The sequence below is a fragment of the Cryptomeria japonica genome, chromosome 3 (assembly GCF_030272615.1).
Source record: "Cryptomeria japonica chromosome 3, Sugi_1.0, whole genome shotgun sequence".
Lineage (NCBI taxonomy): Eukaryota > Viridiplantae > Streptophyta > Pinopsida > Cupressales > Cupressaceae > Cryptomeria > Cryptomeria japonica.
The window spans coordinates 944,786,077-944,811,398 of record NC_081407.1 but is presented as its reverse complement, the minus strand read 5'-3'; positions in this window follow the sequence as shown (position 1 = coordinate 944,811,398).

Here is a 25,322-nt window from a genome sequence, read left to right as displayed (position 1 = left end):
AAATAACCTAGTTCCATTTGTAGGAGAAGAATATATATAGATTCATGATGTGATAGATGAATAATGGAAGATATGGGGATTAGGAAACATTTGATTTGGTGCTTTAAAATGAACGTAGAAAGTTAGTTGGGTTATGAAGATATGCATTTGATAGCTCATAATCCAAGATAGGAAGAAAGTAATTGATTAGAACTGAAATGAAGTGGATGTTAATGATTTCATGATATGGATGTGTTATTGTGATGTTGCTAGTAAGTAGCGTTGTTAAGATACGCTAGGGAGAAAGTGAATGGATGAATGAAAGATTAGATGTAAGCATTGAGATGATAATTTTTATGATATTATTTTCGCTTGCGTTATGTGTTGTTATGGATATGGTTATATTCATGATGTTATATGCATTCATGTGATGTTAATCTATGATCTTGAGTAATGATAGTTATTACATTGCATTAGTAGATGTTTTTTTTTAAAAAATTATTTCCATTTGTTAGTTAGTTTAGTTATTTTCTCTAGGGTATCTTGGCGGGCATTACATTAGTTGCATCTACTAGAATAATTAATTCTTAAAGGCACTTAAGCATTATTAAAGCTCAACTTTAACACCATCTCCATTTCTATGAGCATTCAATTTGACATATGTTTGCATGCTTGTATTGAAATTCTAAAGTCCCATTATATAAAAGACTCTTATTTCATTTAATTTTGTCTTTGTAGGATTTGAGGATGTTAGATATTATGTATAATGTCTAGTATTTGGGAACTATTTAGTAGAAGAAATGGTAGGAATATAAAATTTAAATATAATTTTTATTTTTTGTTTTTATTTTTTCAAAATTTTGTTGAGTTAAATTAAATCGTCAAATTTATTAAATTGTTAATTTATATAAGTTTTAAATAATTTTAAAATATATAACTTTTTTCATGTTTTTCTTGATTTTAATTTATTTTGTATTTATTATTGTGATGGTGGGAAAATGATGAGTGATAGATCAAGAGGAAAACTAACCCTTTCCCTCAAAGAGAGATGAGAGTTTCACTATTGATTGTCCTTCAAACATTTTTTACCATTACATTAGGGAGATAAGGGGTAATTCACTAGATCCAATCTCCACACAAAGATGATAGATTGAATTATGAATGAATATGATGATCCCCTTACTCCCTTTTGTTTGATTTCAAATGGAAAGGAAATTGATTGAATTATGTAGTACAAAAGTGACAAAGAATCGATTATAACTTGAGACTAAATACGGGATGAAGCTGTGCACCTGGATTTAGCAGTAAAATGTCGAGACGAAGTCGCCCTGCAAATTTGATGAAAAGTTATTTGGACCATGGCGGGAATGTACACGGTCCTCCGAAAAATCCGCAAAACGAAAAGGGTTTTTATGCCTCTGCAAATGAAGCCCGAATCCAAAAGTACAGTTGTGCACCTGCAACCTACACACAGAAAAGAGAGGGAAATGTGTTGGGATTGGGGGTTTGCCTTTAGGTCAAACCCCAGTTTTGGAATTAACCAAGTAATGAAAGAAAGCACTTGCAAGTAGATGTAAATGAAAGACTGAATTGTAAATCACCTCAAGGGAGGTTGTAGTAGCAATGTTGATAGAAATACTTGTGTGGAATTGAATGTTGAAATCAATCTCCTCTTCAATGGTTGAATCCTTGACTTGAATGCAACACCTAGCCTTGAAGGGAGACTTGAGAATGCTCAATGTTGGAGAAGAATGCTTGAATGCTTGAATGCTTGATCGCTTGAGCATATCCAAATTTGACTTATCCAACCTATGAAAATGAGAGGACAAATGCCCCTTAAATACATGTTTAAAGGATTTGAACTTCGTCACGGGACAACATCGGAGAGATTTCCCGTTCACTGCACAACCCACAATGCTTGCACTAGAAAGGTCCTGCCCCAAAATAGGGTAGGGACAAGGGCGCCACTCCGCTGTCCTGGGAGGACAAGGGTGCCACGCCCCTGTCCAAGGGGGGATAGGGGCACCACGCCCCTTTCCTATCCCTTTCTCTACGGCAGAGTGTGGACAGAGTGATGTGGAGGCCAAGGAAGTAGCAGTTTTCACAAGCCGAGCACTCTCCAGTCTCCGATCAGGCTAGAGGATTCTAGTTTGCATGCGTGAGGACCCTAATGCAGTCATAAATTTCTAGGGTCACAATTTTATGACACTACATTTAGCCCCCACTTTAGCAGGAGTATAAGCGTATGCCAATATTGTCGGTATAGTACAAGGAAACAAGATTGAAAGACTTTCGCCTTGTCAAGGAGGCAAGATGCGCCAAGCCCCTAGTGGACTTAGGATCTTACAAATTTGATTAACAAAGAAAAAGGGAAGATTAAGAAGGGGAGAACCATGACTACAAGTAGTAAAGTTCCCTTCACTATGAGTCATGAAAGCCAGTCCATACAATAGATTACAAAGTAAAGAAAAGTTCACTAAGTAATTCTAAGTATCACAAGAAGGAAAGAATGAGCGGAGTGTATGCCCCCACATTAAAGCGATCACAGGCACCTTATCAGGAGTGATTGATTTAAGGTAGGATACACCCAAGAGAAAGAGAAGAGAGGGAGCATGTTATCGCAAGGATTTGTCCCCCAATCGAGGTATAAACCCAAGGATAATGAACACAAAACACGAGGTCATGTCATTTTCTTCGGGGTTAGTATGTTGTATGATAAATCATGTATATCATGTATGTATGTGTATATAATAATCTTCATTCCCCAAAGGACACTATCTTGGAAGAAAGGGAAGAGAGGATGTCTTTTGAGTCAACATGAAAGAGACCAAGGGAAGATCTCAATGCTTTGTATCGTCCTCAAGTAGACATTAAGGGAACAATAGAAGAACATGGATACATATAGAAGAATGGTCACAAAAGAGAAAGGAGAGAGAGAGAGAGAGAGAGAGAGAGAAGATCTGTAGTGCTAATATTGCTAATCTAGCATGAAATCCGTCTCCCGATCTTGCTGATCACTATTTCGGGAAGGTGAGCAACATGCAAGAGGAGCGATATCGAGCACAACAGATGGAGCTATCACAAGATGCAAACAAGGACTATGCTCATGTTGTAAGTCACTTTGTTTGATTCTAGGAGCTAAGATTAAAGTTTGTGAAAACTCATCCGATAAATGTTTGTCCACATCAATATATTCATGCTCATTGTCAGAAGCATTAGGAGTTGTATTGCCATTATGAATAACATTTTCACTCATTTTTTCATCAAATTTTAAAGCAAGAGGAGCAAGAACAAGAATAGGAGTAAAACCATCACATGTTTTATGCAACTTATGATTTGGAGTGTTGGTTGAACATCTTGCTTAGAAGAAAAGGAAATCATGTCAACTCTTGGAGTCTAAGGAGACTGAGTATTTTGAGGGATAACTTCACGAGCTCGAACATGGCATCTTCATCGACGTTCTCTCGCACAATGATTTTGTCGTGACTTAGTGGAAGGCTGAGAAGGAGGAGAAATAATTGAAGAAGGAGGAATGGTTTTCTCCTTTATAGTGGAAGGTTTAGGTTGAGGTCTTTTTGGTTGAACAATAGGAGAAGCAGGCCTCTTCTCTCGATAAGAGGAAGGAGGTGAAACTACCCCAGACAAAGGAGTAATATTAGGTGTAGGGAGGAGACCAATTCCATCATGAGGAGGAGGTATAGGTCTAACCTTAGGAAGAATATTGTTGTTCTCCTTAAGAGAAGGTAAAGTCACATCCATAGGAGTAGGTGGACAATTTTCCTTAGGAGGGAGATTAGTTCTATCTGAGAGGGGAAGAACCTCATCTTGAAGAATGATAGGAATGTCAAGTGTTGGTGATCTAGGTTGACTTAAGGATAAGATCATATCATTCTTCCATTTTTGATAGGATTGAAAAAGAGCATCGCTTCTTGATGGAAGAGATTGAAATTGTTTAGGCCAAAAGAGATCAATAGGAACACTAGGGCTTCTTTCGGATGGATGAAATAGGCTATAGTTCATGGTTATGATTTCTCCATTGTGAGGAAATTTAAGACACTTGTAGATTGTAGAAGAAATAGCCTTCATGGAAGATAGCCAAGGATAGCCCAACTTTACACGGAATTTCTCAGAAGAAGGTATGATAACAAAGTCAACATCCATGGATTTAGTATGGACTTCGATAGGAAGGGTGATAGAACCAATGGTAGGACAATAGAAGCCATCAAATAACTTAACAACTACATCAAAAGCATCATATAATGGTTTATGCAATCGTAAAGTAAAAAGATACTCTTCAGTTATGACATTAACCATGCAAGAGAGATCAATTAGGGCACCATGACAAGGGATATCCTTAACCTTTGCAGATATGTATAAAGGGCCATTGGGTGCTCTAATGGTCTCACTAGGGTCAAATGTAATACATGGATCCTTAGGTGAATCTTGTGTTTCTACCATATTAACCAAGTACATATGATTCAGAAGAGAGAGAACAAGGCACAATCTCAATAACATTAGAGGTATGAGATGGCAAGGGATCAGTGAAAATCTTAAGATTTTGATTAGGAGGAGGAACTTATTTATTCACTTTATCATTTACACCTGCCACAGATATAGTATTATTATCGATCAAGTCTTGAACCTTATATTTCAATGCAAAACATCTCTCAGTATCATGATTAGGTTGACGATGAAATTGGCAAAAGGAATTGTTATCAAAATGTGGAGATGCAAGTCTGGAAGGATCAACTTGTTTTATAGGAGGAATTTTAATAGAATTTCTGTGCAATAACCGAGACATAATACTATGCAAATATTCATTCAAAAGAGTAAATTGTCTTTCTCTTTGGAAAAATTTAGAAATAGGAAGCACATCTATTGTAGCATTCACATGGTTGTTGTTGTTGATTGGATCATTGAACTTGATGAAGCTTTTTGTTGGTTTTAACTTCACAAATGGTTGTTGAACACTCTCTCCCTTATCACTCGGAGCCATAGGAGTAGATTGCTCCATTTGACTCACAACTAGTTGATAATTGTGGAGTGTTGTGCACAACTGCAGAAAGGAAGTAAACTCAGACAAAATAAGTTTTTCCCTGATATATTTTTGTAAATTAGAAATGAAAATTCTTTGAATATCATTATCAAGCACATGAAAAGAGATTTGAGCATAAAAATGCTTATATTTATCAATGAAAACAATCACTTTTTCTTTAACACCTTGTTTATAATGCATTAAATCAGTTAAAGTGATTTTAGGATCAATGTTGTTTTGAAATTGTTAGATGAAATCATTTTCCAATTATTGAAAGGAAGTGATCGAATAAGAAGGCAGAGAGCAATACCATTGTAAAGCCTTATCTCTTAATGTTCTTGTAAACATTTTTGCAAGCAATCGTTGATCATAAGCAAAATTAGTACACAAGGTTTGAAATGTTTTGGCATGCTTAAGAGGATCACCTTTTCCATTATATAGTTCTAATTGAGGGATCTCAACATGTTTAGGTGGCATGGATTTAACAATATCAAGAGAAAGTGGGCTCACAATATCAAAGGCAGGCACACTAAACTTGGATTGACTCATAGAAGCAATCTGTTGTTGAAAGGAAGACACAATTTGGGGAAGATTATTGATTGTCATTTTGGTGGAAGAATTCATGTTAGACATAGGTGATTGAGAAGGTGGTGTGATGTTGTTGAAAGAAGGCATGGACTGAGAATAAGGTGGTGGGACACTATGATAAGTAGGCATTGGCGATGATTGGGTAGGAAAAGCGACACTTAAAGGAGGATTAACGATGGAGGATTAAATGAAGAAGAGGGATTGCCCCCATGACCCATGGTTGTAGGAATGCCATTTTGAGTTGAAGTAGCCATGATGTTAGATGTGAAATTAGGAATACTAGTCATAGGACTGGTCAAAGGAATAGAGGAATTGACTTGTGTTGAAGGTTGTGAGTAACCTAGGGTTTCGGCACAACTCTTGATAGGCATGACATTAGAATCAACAATACGTGCAATGCCGCACAATATATCAATTCCATTCTTATCACTTTGAAGCATGCGCTTAAGACCTTCAATGCATGCGCTTAAGACCTTCAATTAATGGAAGAGCTTCACTATTAGGGTATTCTTGGGACATCCATTGTTGAAAGCTATCAAATTGATTGTCCAATGTAGAAAGTTGATCTAAAGAAACCCTAGTTAAAGTTTCTTCTTCATCATGGGATCCATCAATGGGGTAAATAGGCACATGATTAGGATGAGAAGAATTAGCACGATCCTCATTAAAGAAGTCACCCAAATTAGGCTCCATCTACTCGGTAATTAAACCTTGGGAAACCTTAATTCTAATGCTTCGTCTAACGGGGATAGGATACGTAGGACTAATAGTGGTAAAACTCATGCACTAGAGGGAAAATTTGAATTTTGAATTGTGGAACAAAGCTTACAAAATTGAGTAATGCAAAATGTAAGGAAATAATGATTACACAATTTGAACTTTGTTGGAGGAAGAGGATGACACAATTTCCAAAAATGAAAGGAAATTATAAATTTAAAATTAGGGCCAAGGGAATACCACTTAATTTTTAAATCAGGGTAGACAATAATTAACCTCTTAATTTTAAATAAATTCTTAAAAGTTGAAATGTTAAATTTTGAAGGTATTTTTGATTCTAGAGGGTTCAAAAATCGATAAAATCAGCCAATATTTCAGATTTAGGCTAATAAATACAGTCATAACAGTCTCCCAAAATTTTAGGAAAAAAGTCAGGGACTGTGGCGGGAACGCACATGGTTCATCTAACTTTTTTTGAAATTTTCAAGGATGGATACTACAATGATTTTAAAGATAACCCCAAAAAAAGGGCGAATTTTACAACCTCTAGATGGGTGAAATGAAGGCACAAAGGTGAAAATAGGACCCTATTAGGGTTTTGAAGAAAAAGAGGAATTGAAGTGCAATTTGGAAAATGGTAAAACCAAATGGATAGGGACACCTTGGAAAATGTTTAAGAATTTGAATGTAGGTGAAATTGATTTGAAATTAACACAAAATCCAATTAAATTTAAAAATTAGGGTTTTGATGACCTAACCACTTAATTTTGAAATTTAGATTTTGGGAAAAGGGGGGAAATTGCAAATTTGAATTGTGGGATTGAAGGCAAATCTGAGAATAATAAAAAATCTGAAAATTAAGTTGAAATCCAATTTTTGCACAAGTTCAATATGATTTTTGAAAAATAGGGTTTTAACAAGTAACCTCTTAATTTTGTAAATTTTAATTACAAATTGAACAAGACAGTGAGGAAATTGAATTTGATAAACACAACAATTTACAAATCTAAGACACACAAACAACTTTTACAAATCACAAGTTCAATTTTAAATTCAAAAACAAGGGTTTTTAATGAATTAACCACTAAGTTTGCATAAAGTTGAAACTTGTAAATGAAAAATATGCAATGTTTTTCAAAGGATAGCATGCAAGACGTCAGGTTCACCAAAATGTGATGGTGGGAAAATGATGAGCGATAAATCAAGAGGAAAACCAACCCTTTCCCTCAAAGAGAGATGAGAGTTTCACTATTGATTGTCCTTCAAACACTTTTCATCATTATATTAGGGAGATAAGGGGTAATTCACTAGATCCAATCTCCACACAAAGATGATAGATTGAATTATGAATGAATATGATGATCGCCTTATTCCATTTTGTTTCATTTGAAATGAAAAGGAAATTGATTGAATTATGTAGTGCAAAAGTGACAAAGAATCGATTATAACTTGAGATTGAATACGGGATGAAGTTGTGCACCTGGATTTGGCAGTAAAATGTCGAGATGAAGTCGCCCTGCATTTTTTGATGAAAAGTTATTCGGACCATGGCGGGAATGTACACGGTCCTCCAAAAAATCCACAAAACAAAAAGGGTTTTTATGCCTCTGCAAATGAAGCCTGAATCCGAAAGTACAGTTGTGCACCTGCAACCTACACACAGAAAAGAGAGGGAAATGTGTTGGAATTAGGAGTTTGCCTTTAGGTCAAACCCCAGTTTTGGAATTAACCAAGTAATGAAAGAAAGAACTTGCAAGTAGATGTAAATGAAAGAATGAATTGTAAATCACCTCGAGGGAGGTTGTAGTAGCAATGTTGATAGAAATGCTTGTGTGGAATCGAATGTTGAAATCAATCTCCTCTTCAATGGTTGAATCTTTGACTTGAATGCAACACCTAGCCTTTAAGGGAGACTTGAGAATGCTCAATGTTGGAAAAGAATGCTTGAATGCTTGATCGCTTGAACATATCCAACTTTGACCTATCCAACCTATGCAAATGAGAGGACAAATGTCCCTTAAATACATGTTTTAAGGATTTGAATTTCATCGCGGGCTAACATCGGGGATATTTACCGCTCACTACACAACCCACAATGCTTGCACTAGAAAGTTCCTGCCCCAAAATAGGGCAGGGACCCCTGCCCTGGGAGGACAAGGGTGCCACACCCCTGTCCAAGGGGGGATAGGGGCACCATGCCCCTTTTCTATTGGCATTATACACTCAGATGAGAATGGTGGATGTTGTCATTGATGGCAACAAGGTTCCACAGGTTCAATCGGCAGTAGACTTCACCTATCGACACCGACAGATACAACAAGGCTTATTCACACCGACATCCAGTTTACACCGACAGAAGATTATACCGGCATTCCAGGCCGACTTGGCAATAGTATTGTTTATGTGAAATTAATTGTAATTTAAATTTTAATTATGACATGAGATAGGATAGAGATATGATAGCGAATAGTTGTATATGCATTTTGATGTGTTTATTTTGGAGCAAATAAGAAACAGAGCTGAGCGAAGATTATTCTATGTAAGCAGAATCATTTGACAACATACCGGCTAGGGTTTTTGGCAGAGGTAGAACCGGTATCAAACAAAGCACAACAATGAACTCATCCAGCATTTTGATGCAAGTTGTAAGAGTTCATTTTTGTGTTTACATCAATGTGATATTGTAGTCAGTGTGACTCCATTTTTGTTGTTAAGAAGTGAGCTCTAGGCAGTTGGCCTTCCTACATGTGTAGGCCCCTTTTGTACTAAGTAATATTTATTCATATGGCCAGTGAGTAAAAATTGTGGGTCACAAATCCCACCAAGGTTTTTCCCTTACCGGGTTTCCTCGCCAAAATATTTGTGTTATGGTGTGCATTGATGTTGATTCCTTTGTTTCTCTTTACTACATTATTATTTGTTTACCAGTATATTAATCTCAGTTACAGAATTGCAAATAAGTTTAAATCTTTCATCTATCGGTCAGACACTGATTCACCCACCCCTCTCAGTGTCTTTGGGATTAACCAATTATCTAACAACCAACAATCTCCCCCTTTGGCATTGATGGCAACACTCATGAGAAAAATAAAAAATTGTGAATCCAAAACTATGAATGCTCCCCCTGAGCAAATGATCTATTCATCTTCTACATACTTTAATTAGTACATTTTTCTCACTATACCACTCCCCCTTTGACATCAATGACAAAGGATGTCAAAAAAAATTCAAAAAATTACTTAGAACACTAAAGTCGGTTGTGTACAACTTGAAAAATATCTGTCAGAACTAAGTTCAAACCCTGCATGAACTTTGTATTATCGGTGATTAATGTTTCTGTTTGCCTGATCATCCTGGTAAGATAGTGCATTTGTTGTTCTTGTGATCTGTCTCCTTGAATTGTAGCCATTGATAGTGCATTCCGGTGAGTGATTAGATTGTCCAGTCTTGGACCAAGCTTATTCTTCAACTCCCTGGTTTTCATTTTCAGTCTTGCCTTTTCTTTTTCAAGATTTTCAATCTTTTCCTCATATATAGCCATCTCATGTTCTATGACTGATGTTAGTTCCGAGGAACCAATTATGTTATCCGCAATATCATCAATTTCCTTCTGATTTTTTCTTATCTGATCATCGATATCTTCTGTTAGTTGATGTGGTTTAGAAGCTTCCCGGTATAATTCCTTATACTCCAAAATGGTAGAATTCAATGCCGATAGCAGTGTATCAATTTGCTGAGTACAATCCTTTATTGTTTTTTCAAAGAATTCTTCCTTTTCTTTATCAACTTTTTCTTGAATAGTCTTCTCATTTATTTTGTCTAATGTCTGAATGTTAGCAGAAATGATTTTAGACAATGTGTCCAATCTACCTATCGAGCCAACAATATGATCTACCTTGCACTTCGGTGCAATCATCTGCAAAATCGGTAGAGATTCATCGATATCCTTAAATGCTAAGGCATTACACTCTGTTATTTTCTTTATAGAATCCAAAAGTACTTCTATAACAATTGTTGGTCTAAAATCCAAAGATGAAGTATTGGGAGAAGTGCTAGGTTCTGCATTATCTTTGTTTTCTTTTGTTGATTTCTTTGGCCCTTCCTCTATTTTCTGTTCAGCTATCACTTCCTCTTCCTTATTATCATTCTTATCCTTTGTCGGTTCAGATGTTGTATGTTCTTGTGCTTTATCTGCCGGTATCTCAACATCTTGTCGAGTGTCAACCGCCTTTACCGATGAGTCATAAATCTCAATATTTACAAATTTTGATTTCTTCTCCTCAAAAATTTCTATATCTACAACTTTATTTGCATCATCGACGATTATTTTATCAATATCAATATTTAAAGCAGTGTATGTGGGTTGGTCCTTACCAATTTGTGGAATAGAGGTATCATCCATTGTAATGTTGATGTCCTGAGTGTCAACCTTCATTGTGAAGAGAATGTTTGACTCGGGATGTGTTGCTTTTTCTTCCTCTAATGTCTTTTTTGCGGGCTGATTTTGTACATATGTTTGTACCTCTGTTGTTGCCGGTGGGGTGTCCTGAGCTAGTGGTGGTAAGTTATCTTTTATTTTTAAGTCAGGAACACTACCAACTTTATTCTTCCCTCTATCTCCTTTTTTGTATACATTAGTAAAAGATATCAACTTTTTTTCTTTCTTCTCTTTTCTCTTTCTCCACAAAGAAAATATTCCATTTGTCTGTTGTCTCATCTACGATTTCCTTTGTCCTGCCAGCCATGAGGCTTACTTGTTGGTGACCACTTACAAAAATAGTTTTGTTAGCTTCAACTATCAATTGATCTATTTCTTGTCTAGACTTAGTTGTATGAACAACCAACAGTGCTTCAACCTTTAATTTCTTGTCCAGTTCCATGATAGACATTCTTTTTGCCTCAAGTCTTAGATATAAGTCATTGGGGAGAACATCAATGACTTCAATAAGAACTTTCTTATATATATCTAAATACAAGATTATGCTTTCTTCAATAGTATCCTTATCAGAATCATCAAAAGAATGATAAAACTTACTGACATTGTTGAGATTACCATCCTGAGTTATTTCATTAACGAGCTTTGTCGAGGAAAGTGTATCAGATTTCTTTGGTGTCGGTTGCTTCTATGTAATCTTCTTCTTCAGACTGCTAGGCTCTCTCACAGCCTGTTCTTTCTTCCTAAGTGTCCTTGTCTTCTTAGGTGATGGAGCAAGTGCCAGTTGAGATTTTCTCTTCTTCCTACCCACCCTTTTAAATTCTGCATCTTTGTCACTATCAGTCTCGAATGAGGTAACAACAGGGGAAATATGTGTTACCAGTTGTTGGTTAGATTTTCTTTCTTTTATGCTTGTAGCAACATCACTTAACTATTCAAGTTTCAATAATCCCTTGGTAACATCTTCGACAAATTTTGAAGCATCTTTCAATGTTTTATCCCTTTTCTTTCTTTGCTTCTGAATAGCAACATCTTTCTCTATGGTTTCAGTAGTGCCAAGGATCTTCTCAGTAGGTTCTGGTGGGGTATCTAGAAGTATCTTGGCATAAGATTCCAAAATGTTGGTGTCCACTTCATATCCCATTTCAATTACCCAAACAGTTCTAGGTGTGACAACCTCCATCTATGTTTGATCTCTCTTTATAACAAAGCATATCAATTTGTCATACTTATCAACAATACTCTGAGGGATTATTTCCCTTTGCTTCATTCTTGCTTGAAAGTTTTTGAAGTATCCCCATACCTGCTTGTTTCTTTCTGAACCCATGCCAGAAATTGCCTCCTTAATTTGTTTTCCAACAAAAATATCATAGGCAAAATCTCTATGCCCTATGCTGGGAATCTCCTTCGATAAGTATAGCATCAAACATACAATTAAATTTCCAAATTTGAATGTTCCCTTTTTATCACCCTTGATTTTGTCCAAGTTATCTATCAATTCATCTTTTAACCATTCACAAAGATCAATTTTTGCATTATTCTTTACCATTTCATAAGCACTGTGAATGCATAGACTGAAAACAAAATTTAACCTATTTGTATGTGCCACCTTGTAACCAATAACCATGCTAGCATATTTAACATTGTCATCAGTTATGTCACTTACCCTGAGTGATCTGTTATCAGATGTAGCGTCGGTTAGATCCATAACACCTTTGTTTGGAATTTTCTTCTTCTTCTCAGGCCTTGTGCCAGTAGAGGGTAAACCTGTAACAACTTTAATAGTTTCCTTGGTGATTTTGAAGATGGAGTCAAGCCATAAGAATTCACCGTGAACTCTACTTAGAACATATCAGACAATTTCATCTTCGAATTCAGGTATATAAAGGATGTCTACTAACCCTAAATCATCCACAATCTTATGTTCAGGTTTGAGTACACCTTGGTTGTTTGTGATGACTTTCATAAACATGTTCTTTATCTCCTCAGACCCTAAATCTTCAATATTACAGTGAATGTATGCCCTAGGGTCTTCTACGAATGCAACTCCCTTCAAAAATTTTGTAAATGCTCCAATAGAGTTGTCCATCTTAGCTATCTTAGGAATTATCTTAAAAATTGGCCTAGGACGTTTGATATTCTCCACAACAGTAGGGTTTGCTATGAATTCAGGAACGGAAGATGAAGAAGCCATGATGTAAAATAAATTTTTTTCTGTTGAATGCAAGTGAAAACCTTGGATGCCCTAGAAAGTCTTTGTTGCTTCGCTTCTTGAATGTCGGTGCTCTGCTTTTGTGCTCTTTGAATGCTTGGTGAGTTGAAATGAGAAATAGCCAAAAATTTAACTAACAACTGCATTAAATGCTTCGCCGATTGAGTGAATTTCCATTCTAACTCAACATATGTGTCAGTAAAAGAAGGATTATGACTTCTTACCATCATTTGAGGGTAAAATGCATGATCTTCAATTAGTTGCATTACCCCTAAGGATTATTCCTTAGTTAGATGAAGAATTTCCTATCAGTGCAGTATTGCTTTGTTCTACCGATGCAGAGCTAGATTCATATTTTCTTTGATCTGTCTTCTTGACCCATTGTTTAGAGAATTCTTGCTTGATTTCATTCACCTTTTCCTTGCCTTTGTCATTAGATCTTGTGTTGTTTTCCAATACATTCTTGCTTCTACAAAATCTTGCAATATGCCCAATCTTGTTGAATGCATAACAAGTTACATTGTTTCTTTAAATAGCTTTTCCATAACCTTGCACGGTTTGAGTTCTGCATTGATTAGATAGATGTCCAAATCTACCACAAGCATAGCATTTCACATTCATTCTATAATTATTTGAGTTAGACCATAATAATTGCATTTGGAACAATGACCGATAGATGAGTTTGTATTTTGATTATTCCTATATCTGCATTGATTCGCTCTATGACCAAATTTGTTGCAATTAAAACATTTTCCACGCCCCTGTCCTGGGAGGAAAAGGGCACCACACCCTTGTCCAAGGGGGAACAGGGGCGCCACGCCCCTTTCCTACCCCTTTCTACAGAGCAGAGTGTGGACAAAGTGATGTGAAGGCCAAGGAAGAAGCAGTTTTCACAAGTCGAGCACTCTCCAGTCTCCGATCGGGCTAGAGGATTTGAGTTCACATGCGTGAGGACCCTAATGCAATCATAAATTGCTAGGGTCACAATTTTATGACACTACAATTATAATTTGAAATTGTATTAGACTGACATTTAGAATTTTATTAATGATGACACTCAAAATATTAATTTTTAAATGTAAATACAAAAATGTATTATGATTTCACATGTTAAACACGTACATGCATGCATGTACATACATACATGTATACATGTAGATACACATGCACATACATACATAAGTTGATTTGTCATGTAACTTAAAATCCTCATTGAATTTAATATAGAGAAACTTGAAACTTTTGTGAAGCTACGAAGTATAAACTATGACTTGGAGTTTGCAAACTATATTAAATACTTGCTACCACACCCACTTATCTGTTAATGGTGCTTCATTTATGCTTTATCTCACATCTTATTAGCTATAACAAGTTGCAATGTCATTGCAAAACCATTGTCAAACTTTCTAAGGAATACATGTACCATGAGAACTTATGAACATGTCTTGAAACTAAATATCTATAAATTGATATTTACAAATCAACTGCACTATAAGGAATTCTAAAATAAAAATTTATGATTTTTTTGTTAATTATTGAATCGCACTATTATGAAACCATAACATTACAAAATTATGAAACTATATTGAAGATTCACGTTGTTAAAGTTGTGAAATTCAACCTCACAGAACCCAGTGAACACCTGTATACAAATAACCTATCGCAACAATGGAAGATTCACACAAAACACAAAGGTTGCTTTGAAACCCTAGAGCAAAAATAATGCAATAATGATAAATAAATAAAAAATTATAAAAGGAATCAACCCTTATAAAAGGAGATCAAAACATAAAAAACATAAACCCTAAAAGCTATTAATAATTAATAATGAATTAATTATTAGTGGGCTTAAGTTTAGCTTCCTAAATTTAGCTTAAGTGAAAGTAAAGTAAAAGGTGACTGAATTAATAAATCAATATGATTTAGTTAATTAAGTAAAGAACCTTATTAGTCCAACACCTCCCCTTAAGATGAACTTAGGGAGAAGCTAAAAAAACTAAGGACTAGATGCATGAAAGAAAAAAATGGGTCTCAACAACAAAGCCTAATGAGGTGCCCAAGTACAATGAAATCTCTGTAAAATGGAGAAAAAGGAGAAAACTCAGTGAGAAAAAACTCCTCTCCTAAAAGAGATGAAAGCATGCTAAAAAAACATGAAGGAAGGAAGGCCTCATAAAGACCCCCCAAGGACAACTTCCTTCACCCCGAGCATAGAGCGCAACTGAAGATAGCACGGCGATGCTAAAGGTTTCATGAAGGTTTCAACAACCTACTCTTCTATAGGAATGTACTCCAAGGTGAGTAAACCATCATGAGTCAACTTCCTGATGAAGTGCATGTGGATCTCAATGAGCTTCATCTGTCGATGCTCCACTGAATTAAGCGAAATGTGTATAACACTCTCATTGTCCCACCAAAGAAGTGTGAGACTATCAGGAAGAAAACTAAACTCTGTCATCAGTTGTCGAAGCCATAAAATCCCCTGGTTGGCTAACACCATTGCTCAATACTCAACCTCTATAGATGATAATGTAATAGCAGATTACTTCTTGCAAGACCATGTGATAGGACAAGATCCAAGGCAGAAAATAAAGCCAGAAGTAGACTTCCGATCATTGACATCGCCAGCCCAATCCGGGTTAGTGAAGCCAACAATGTGAGGAAATGTGAGGAGCCCCTAATGTGTAGTGAATGCCATATTATGAAGTGCCTTGAATGTACCTCAAAATACGTTTGGTAGGTTTCCAATGGCTCTCATGTGGATCATGTGAGAACCTAGAGACAAGGCCAACTGCAAAGGAAAGATCAGGATGCTAATGTGTCAGGTACAACAAACTGCCAACCAACTGCCTGTATAATGTAGAATCTACTGATTGAGTAGAGCAAGTGGAGGATTGAACAACACCTGACTGAAATTGTGTGGGCGCAACCTTGCAATCAAGCATGCCAAATCTCTGAAGCATATCAAGAGCATACTTTTCTTGATATACAGAAATCCCATCCGAAGACTGAACAACCTGTAGACCAAGAAAATAGTGCAGAAGACCGAGATGTGTCATCTCAAACTGCTTCATCAAAGCTCTTTGAACATTCTGAATCATAGAGGATGAGCTACCTGTAATAATGAGATCATCAACATATAGCACAAAAATCAAAAGATCACCCTCTAGACGCTAAATGTAAACTGTGGGTTCGGAATGACAATGTGTGAAATGAGAGGAGAGCAAAAAAGAGTCCATCTTCTCATACCAAGAAAAAAAACTATATAAAGAACGCCTAAGTCTGCAAACCAAAGAAGTTTCTTGCACAAATCCCTGAGTTTTCTCCATATAGATCTCCTCATGTAGGTCTCCATGCAAGAAAGCACTCTTCACATCCATCTAAAAACCTAGCCATCCCTGCGAAGCTGCTAGTGATAGTACAAAGTGAATGGAATTCATCTTGGCAACAGGAGCAAAGGTCTCGAAGAAATAAATACCCACAACCTAAGAAAACCCCTTGGCAACAAGACATGCTTTGTACTTATCTATCGAACCATCTGCAACATACTTGGTACAGTACACCCACTTGCACCGAACTGACTTTCTTCCCTTAGGAAGAGAACAAAGATCCCAAGTATTACTCTTCATCAAAGAAGAATACTTTTACTCCATAGACCTATCCCACTCAGGTCGCCTTGTCGCCTTTGAAAACCTCTAAGGATCATGTGAAATGGCATGACTCAAGAGACTAGCACTTGAAGTATGTGATCGTGTACGATGGGAATCTGAAGGGTCACCTGTCATAGATTCAGCTGCCTCTACAGTAAAGCGAAACCACTTGGGAAAATGTAGTGGATCTATTGGTGGTGGCGGTCATGGATCAACATCTGCATCATCCTCAAGAGATGAAGAGAGAGGAGTAGGTAGTGAGGGAGAAGTTAGTGAGGAGAATCTGTCGGAGGAAAGCGCTCATCAAACTGGACATCCCATCGAAACAAGACCTCTCTGGAATCGGGATCAAACAACCTGTACATCTTAACATCCTCATAGTAGCCAACAAATATGAGTGGTCGACTCTTCCTCTTCATGGCTTTCCTTTGAGCATCAAGAATAAATGCCCAAGCCTCACAACCAAATACTCATAATGTAGATGTTGGCAATATGGATGAACCGATTATGTGTTGCATTGATGTCAACACTAGCTATTATGGTTTTGGTTACTGACAGACAGGTTTTGGTTACCGGTAGAAGATCTAGTGTTACCGGCAGAAAGGACTATCTGTTGGACACTTCCGACATGTTTGGATCAATGGAGTATGTTTGATTTTATGTGTTACATGCTTCTAGAGCATGATTTGGTCAGTTGGTATTGACTTGGTAACCGATTCTATCATACACTCTTGTAAACCCTTACCAACATGGGTTTAAGGTTTAACTGGAAAAGCTTTCACTAAGAAATCTTGACAGTATGCATAAGTGGTGTTGGTGTGGCTTCTATATGGATTTTAGGATGTTGAAGATGTTCTTTGATCATACCTCAACTAATTGAAGACATTTCTTTGGTGTGGTGGACCCAGATTAGGTCTGGTACCTATCTAGGTTATGGATCGGTATCATGATAACGTGTTCTCTACATGTTACCAGGATGATTTATGGATTGGTTATTGTTGTTTTGGTCTCAAGACAAGATGTCATATCATTGTAATATGGATGTATGTAATGATCTTATAGTAATATCTCTTAGGTGGCCGACCTAATTGGTTTAGGCCATAGGGTTGGTATAAATTAATGTAAGATCTCATTGTAGATAATGATATGGAAATGAAAATGTAATATCATATGCAAAGGAGATTTGGTAAATCATAGGTGATCGAATTGGGATTAAGGAAGAGGTCAAAGGCCTCCGGTATTGAGATTAAATGGGATTGTAATCAGGCATGGTAGATGCTATCTATGACAGTTTATTATTCTGGATTGTTGTCCATTTATCTTGAGGTGGTTATAACCTCTTTGCAGTCAATGATAATCTTTTGTAACGAGTAGTACGCTCTAGGCAGCGTGCCTTCCTGCATGTGCAGGCCCCTCACTGTATCACATACTTTCTGCAGAAGCATCATCTGACTATGGGTAGGCTTCCCATTGTGGTTTTTACCTTTATGGGTTTTCCACGTACAAATCATGGTGTTATGTGGTATGGTTGCATTGTATTGATTACCTGTTTTATTGCTTACCGGTATCTGTTTCTACAATTTTGGTACTTAAGAAAATAAATCCCTAAGCTTGATGGAAGAAATTATGGGATATGCAAAATCTGAATGGAGACTCGTCTTAGATGTCTTGGCAAGGATAATTGGGAGATCACTGAGAAAGGATATACACCTTATCATCAGGCATTTGGCAATCCTGCTCCTACAGACTTGGACAAGAATATTGAAAATGATTGCAGAGCTAGAGAAGCCCTCTTATGTGCACTTACTGATCAACAAATCATGGGATTGACTGATAAATCATTGGCAAAGGTTATGTGGGATAAATTGAAAACTCCAAATGAAGGTGATCCTACTGTCAAATTTTCTAAACTTGATGGTTACCAAGTAAGATATGAAAACTTGAAGATGGAAGATAATGAAATAATTGTTGTATTTGTGGAAAGAGTAAATGAGATTGTTATGGGAATTCAATGTTGTGGAGGATCTCTGAGTGAAGATGAAATAGTTTTTAAAGTCTTGAGAGCCCTTCCACCAGCTTACAAGATGAAGGCAACTGCAATTAATGAGCTGAGAACAATGGCAAACACTTCAGTTAATAGAGACATTCTGATTGGGAAATTATATGCTTTTGAGCTTGAAGAATTTGGATCTTCTGGAGCTGTAAAGTCTGAACCTACTTTTCATGCATCATCATCTATCAACAAAAGTGATTGGAAAACCTTATATGCGAAATAATTGGAAGATATGAGGAAAGAAGATGAAGAATTTGAGCAACCTGAAGCCTTATTTGCTAGAAGAGTACCTAAAGGACCCGCGGGAAGTAAGTACGAAGGAAAAGTACCTTTTAAATATTTTGCATGTAATAAGATTGGTCATTTTGCATCTAGATGTCTTGAAATGAATGCAAGATTTGAAGAGAGAGTCAAGAAATCATTTAAGCCTAATCATAATAGATATAGATTCAAGAAAACTAAACAATGCTACATAGTGGATAAGGAAGGAGTAAGTGATGACTCTGAGGATGAACCAACAACAAACTCTGCTAGTGGATCCGATGGAAAGGAATGGTGTTCTATGCTTTAAAGGAAGATGAACCAGAATCAGATATCAAGAATGAAGAAAAGGCCCTGGCAGGAAAAGTTGAAGATAAGGATGAATGGGTAATTGATAGTGGATGCTTGCATCATATGACTGGAGATAAAATAAAATTTATGTCCCTGCAAGAATACAATGGCGGTCAAGTCAGATTTCGAGATGACAAAGCATGTATGGTCAAAGGTAGAGGTATTATTTCTCTGGATGGCAAGCATAATATTGATAATGTTTATTATGTAGAAGGTTTAAAGCATAATATCTTAAGTGTTGGTCAATTGGTGGACATGGGTTTCCAACTTTCGTTTAAAGATAGAAAATGCAAAATCATTAACAAAACTGGTTTGGAGATTACAATCAGTACTCAGACTGGAGGTAATATCTTTCACTTGAATACTGGTAATAAGACATGTTTGATTGCTTCTATTGATGAGAGTTGGTTATGGCATAAAAGGTTGTGTCATGTTAATTTTAATTGTATTGTTAAGATCAGTTCAACAAAGGCAGTTAGAGATATACCTAAGATTATGAAGCCTCATAATCCGGTATGTAAGGAATGTCAATTGGGAAAGCAAGTTAGAACTTATTTTAAGGGCACACATGATAAATCTAATGATGTGCTTGATTTGATTCATACTGACTTATGTGGTCCAGCAAGGACTAGAAGCTTTCAAGGTGATAGGTATTTCATGCTAATAATTGATGATTATTCTAGAATGATGTGGGTGACTTTTCTTAGGGAGAAGTCTGAAGCCTTTGAGAAATTTAAGATCTTTAAAGCAAAGGTTGAAATAGAAACTGGATTGAAAATCAAATGTCTAAGATCAGATCAAGGCGATGAGTTCACTTCTCATGAATTTAACAGTTATTGTGAGACAAATGGAATAAGGAGACAATTATTTGCACCTCGGACTCCTCAACAAAATGGAGTAGTGGAAAGAAAGAACAAAACCATTTTGGATGCAACAGGATCTATGATGATGGAAACCAAATTTCCTCACATCTACTGGAGAGAAGCAGTGAGTACAATAGTGTACACATTCAACAGGGTTCACATCAAAGGTGAAATCGGTAAGACACCTTATGAATTATGGTTTCGACATACACATACTGTTAAATATATAAGAATTTTTGGAAGAAAATGCTATATCAAAAGGGATGATTCAATTGGGAAGTTTGATCCTAGATGTGATGAAGGAATATTTCTTGGTTATTCAATTCAAAGAAAAGCATATAGTTGTTATAACAAAAGATTGCAAAAAATTGTAGAGAGCCTTAATGTGACAGTGGATGAGCAATACAAAAATCAATCTATATCATATGGCAAGGAACCGATAGTGGAAATGATCATAACTGAACCGGCAATGCCTCAACCGGTATAGGAAACTAAGACAGTTACACTGACACAATCAAAAAATTCAACTGTGACTGATGATTGATGATCAAAGCAGTGAACTTGAAGTTCAGAAGACACCAAGGTATGTAAGATTAAATCATTCTAAAGACCAAATCATTGGAGATAGGAACAAGGGAGTTATGACAACAAGAAGACTGGCAAATGAAGAGGTATGCCTTATTTCTCAAATTGAACCAACATTTGCTATTGAAGCTTGCAAAGATAAACATCGGTTAAAGGATATAGAAGATGGATTAGATCAGATAGAAAAGAATGAGACTTGGACTTTAGTTCCCCGACCTAAAAATAAGAATGTTATTGGAACTAAATGGGTTTTTAGGAATAAACTGAATGAGAATGGTCAAGTTGTAAGAAACAAGGCTAGACTGGTTTGTAAAGGATATTCTCAAATGGAAGGAATTGATTATGGTGAGACATTTGCACTTGTAGCTAGAATTGATGTTGTTAGACTATTTCTTGTCTATGCAGCTTATAAGAACTATAAGGTCTATCATTCGGATGTTAAATGTGCATTTTTGAATGGTGAACTTGAGGAAGAAGTATACATTGAACAATCTGATGGATTTTCACTGACAGATGATAAAGATATGGTTTGCAGATTGAAGAAAGCTTTATATGGATTGAAACAAGCTCCTAGAGCTTGGTATGCAAGGTTGGATAAATATCTTTTGAAGCTTGGTTTTACTAAAGACAGTGTTGATAGTAATTTATATTATAAGATCATTGATGATGATATTCTGATTATCGAAGTATTTGTTGATGATATCATTTTTGGAGGAGAAGATAAATTGTGCATGGAAGTTTCTAATAATATGAAGAATGAATTTGAAATGTCCATGATTAAGGAGATGAGATTTTTCTTAGGTTTGCAGATTACTCAAACTGACAAAGGCATTTTTATATATCAAACTAAATATCTAAGGGAATTGTTGAAGAAGTTTGGTATGGATAATTCCAAACCGGTAAGTACTCCTATGGTGACAAGTGAGAAATTATCTATCAAAGGTACATCTACATAGGTAAATCCGACAAGGTATAAGTCTATGATTGGTGGCTTGTTATATCTAACTCAGACTAGACCGAATATTATGAATGCAGTAAGTATTGTTTCAAGATATCAAATTAATCCTAAAGAAAATCATGAATGTGTAGTAAAGAGGATATTCCGGTATTTGCTAGGAACAACAGAATATGGCTTATGGTATTCTATAGATGGTGATTGCACTTTATGTGCATATATTGATTCAGATTGGGCAGGAGATACTGACAGGAAGAGCACTTCTGGTGGAGATTTGTTTCTTGGAAAGAAACTGGTTTTATGGATCAACAAAAAATAGTCATGCATTTCTTTATATACTACATAAGCTAAGTATGTTGCAACAGCAACTAATTGCAATCAAGTCTCATGGGTGAAGCAAATGTTGAAGGATATCGAGGTAAATTGTAGTGAACTGGTAGTTATCTACTATGATAACTGTTGGTATTTTGGTATGGTTTTGTCATTGATGTCAACACCTATTGAAAACAAGCACTTTGGAGATCCAGCAACATTCACCGGCAAGCAAGTAACTATTGCACAGTTACTAGTATATGGTTCACCGACAGGATATAATGTTCACTGGTACCTGAAATGATACGGAAGACACTTGATAATGTTGAAGACATCGTGTGGATGCTTTGTTTTGAAGAATTGATCATTGGTATATTCATATTTGCATATTTGCTTTTACTGGCAAATAGGTCTAGGGTTATCTAGGGTTACACCGACAGGTTTATCTTTTCCAGATCAGCATGGCACGCTATGGAGATGATTTATTATTGATGTAAATGCATTAAGCCGACATGCTTAATTGGTTATTGCATCGGATATTATATTGTATGTAAAATGTTTATTGTAATATCATGTAAAGCCGACCTACTAAAATTGGTCTTAGGTTTTGGTATAAATGTAAGATCTTATTTGTAAGATCAAGTGTGGAATGCGAAAAATAATTGAGTGAAGGTATATGCGAGATTAAGTAGAGGTATACATGAAGACATCATTTGAAGGTGAAGCTAGGTTTTTGTATAAGCATATCAGCATTACACCAGTACTGAATCCAGCATATGAAGATGCTATTTTGTGCAGTACATTCCTATTGGATTTAACCATCCAACTGTAGTCAGTGTGACTCCCATTTTGTGATTGAGCAGTGAGCTCTAGGTTGTTGGCCTTTCTGCATGTGCAAACCCCATTTATGTACACTTACTATTTGCAGTAGTATCATCTGATTGTGGGTAAGGTTTCCCACTATGGTTTTTCCCCTTACAGGGTTTCCACGTACAAATATTGGTATTATGTGTTGTGGATGACTTTATGTTTATGTTTCATGCATTAATCTTTATCGGTATAGCAATTTACTGTTAACACTGTCTACCGGCATACTTAACTGGTTTACCGATATTAAGCATCAAGTTGGTTAATTGGATTTTGGTTTGAATTTATTTGACAATTTATTCACCCCCCCCCCCCCCCCCCCCCCCCCTCTCAGTTGTCTTCGGGACCTAACAATTGGTATCAGAGCCTAGTCCTCTTTTGCAGAAGTTTAACAACTTGAGGAGATCCAATGTCTACTAATTACTTCAGGAAGGACAGTCCTAAACTTGATGGAACCAACTATGGGATATGGAAGATCAGGATGGAGACACATCTGAATTGCATTGGTAAAGACATCTGGGAAGTTACAAAGAATGGTTATACTGCTGTTGTAGTTGGTCAGACTGCTCCAACTACCTTAGCTAAAGATGAAGAGAATGATTGCAAAGCAAGAGAAGCACTTTTGAGCGCATTATTGGATCAACAAATCATGGGATTATCAGATAGGTCTATTCCTAAAGCTATTTGGGATCATTTGGAAACACTAAATGAAGGAGATTCCACAGTCAAGATTGCAAAACTTGAAAGCTTCCGAGTCAGGTATGAACATCTGAAAATGGAAGAAGATGAAAGGATTTCTGCTTTTATGGAAAGAGTAAATGAAATTGTTTTGGGTATTAAATGTCATGGAGGAACTCTGAGTGAGGATGAAATTGTTTCAAAAATCTTAAGAGGATTACCACCGGCAAATAAAATGAAGGTTATTGCTATAAATGAGTTGAGAACAATGCCTAATACATTAGTAACTAGGGATACATTGATTGGAAAACTTTCAGCCTTTGAAATTGAGGAATTTGGTCTTGTTGCTACTATAAAAACTGATTTGGCCTTTAAAGCATCAACATCATCTGCTCCATCATTTGACAAATTAGACTGGAAAGCCTTTTATGCAAGAGAAATTGAAGAAACCAGGAAGGAGAATGAAGAGCTTGAAGAACTTGAAGCACTATTTGCAAGAAAAATGCCAAAAGGTCCAGTTGGAAGTAAGTTTGAAGATAAAGCACCCTTTAAATGTTTTAACTACAATAAGATTGGTCATATGGCTTCAAGATGCCCTGATAGACATGCTAGACTACGAGAAGAAGCTAGAAGAACATACAAGCCTAATCTTGAATATCAGAGATACAGATTTAAGAAGAACAAAGACAAATCCTGTTACATTGCTGATGAAGGTGTGACTGATGATTCTGATGAAGATCTAGTTACCCCGGTATCATCAGAGGATTCCACAGTAATTGAAGAACAACAGCAAACCAAGACACCCCGGTATGTAAGATTGAATCATTCTGAAGATTAGATAATTGGAAACAAATTTAAAGGAGTTATGACAAGAGGAAGATTGGAAAATGAAGAGGTATGTCTTATTTCTCAAATTGAACCATCATCTATCAATGAGGCATGTGAAGATAAATTTTGGATTAAAGCTATGGAATAAGAATTAGGACAAATTGAGAAAAATAATACTTGGACATTAGTTCCCTGACCTAAAGATAAAAATGTAATTGGAACCAAATGGGTATTTAGAAACAAACTTAATGAAGATGGTAAGGTTGTCAGAAATAAAGCAAGACTAGTGTGTAAGGGATATTCTCAAAAAGAAGGAGTTGATTACAATGAAACCTTTGCACCGGTAACCAGAATTGAGGCAGTCAGATTATTCTTGGCTTTTGCAGCTCACGAGGACTACAAAGTTTATCAAATGGATATTAAATGTGCATTTTTGAATGAAGATCTTGAAGAGGAAGTATATATTGAACAACCTGATGGATTTTCCTTGACAGATGACAATGATATGGTTTGCAGGTTAAGAAAAGCTCTGTATGGATTAAAACAAGCCCCAAGAGCTTGGTATGCAAGGTTGGATAAGTATCTTTTAAAGATTGGTTTTACTAAAGGAAATGCAGATAGTAATTTATATTACAAAATAACTAATGATGACATCTTGATTATTGAAGTATTTGTTGATGACATAATCTTTGGAGGGGAAGATGGATTATGTAAGGAATTTTTTATTAAAATGCAACAAGAATTTGAAATGTCTATGATTGGAGAAATAAAATTCTTTTCAGGATTGCAGATTTCACAGACTGATAAAGGTATATTTTTGAGTCAATCCAAGTACTTGAAAGAATTACTAAAGAAATTTGGGATGGAGAACTCTAAACCGGTAAGCACGCCTATGACTACAAATGACAAATTATCTCAAAGAGATGAATCTACACCTGTTAATCCAACTAGAT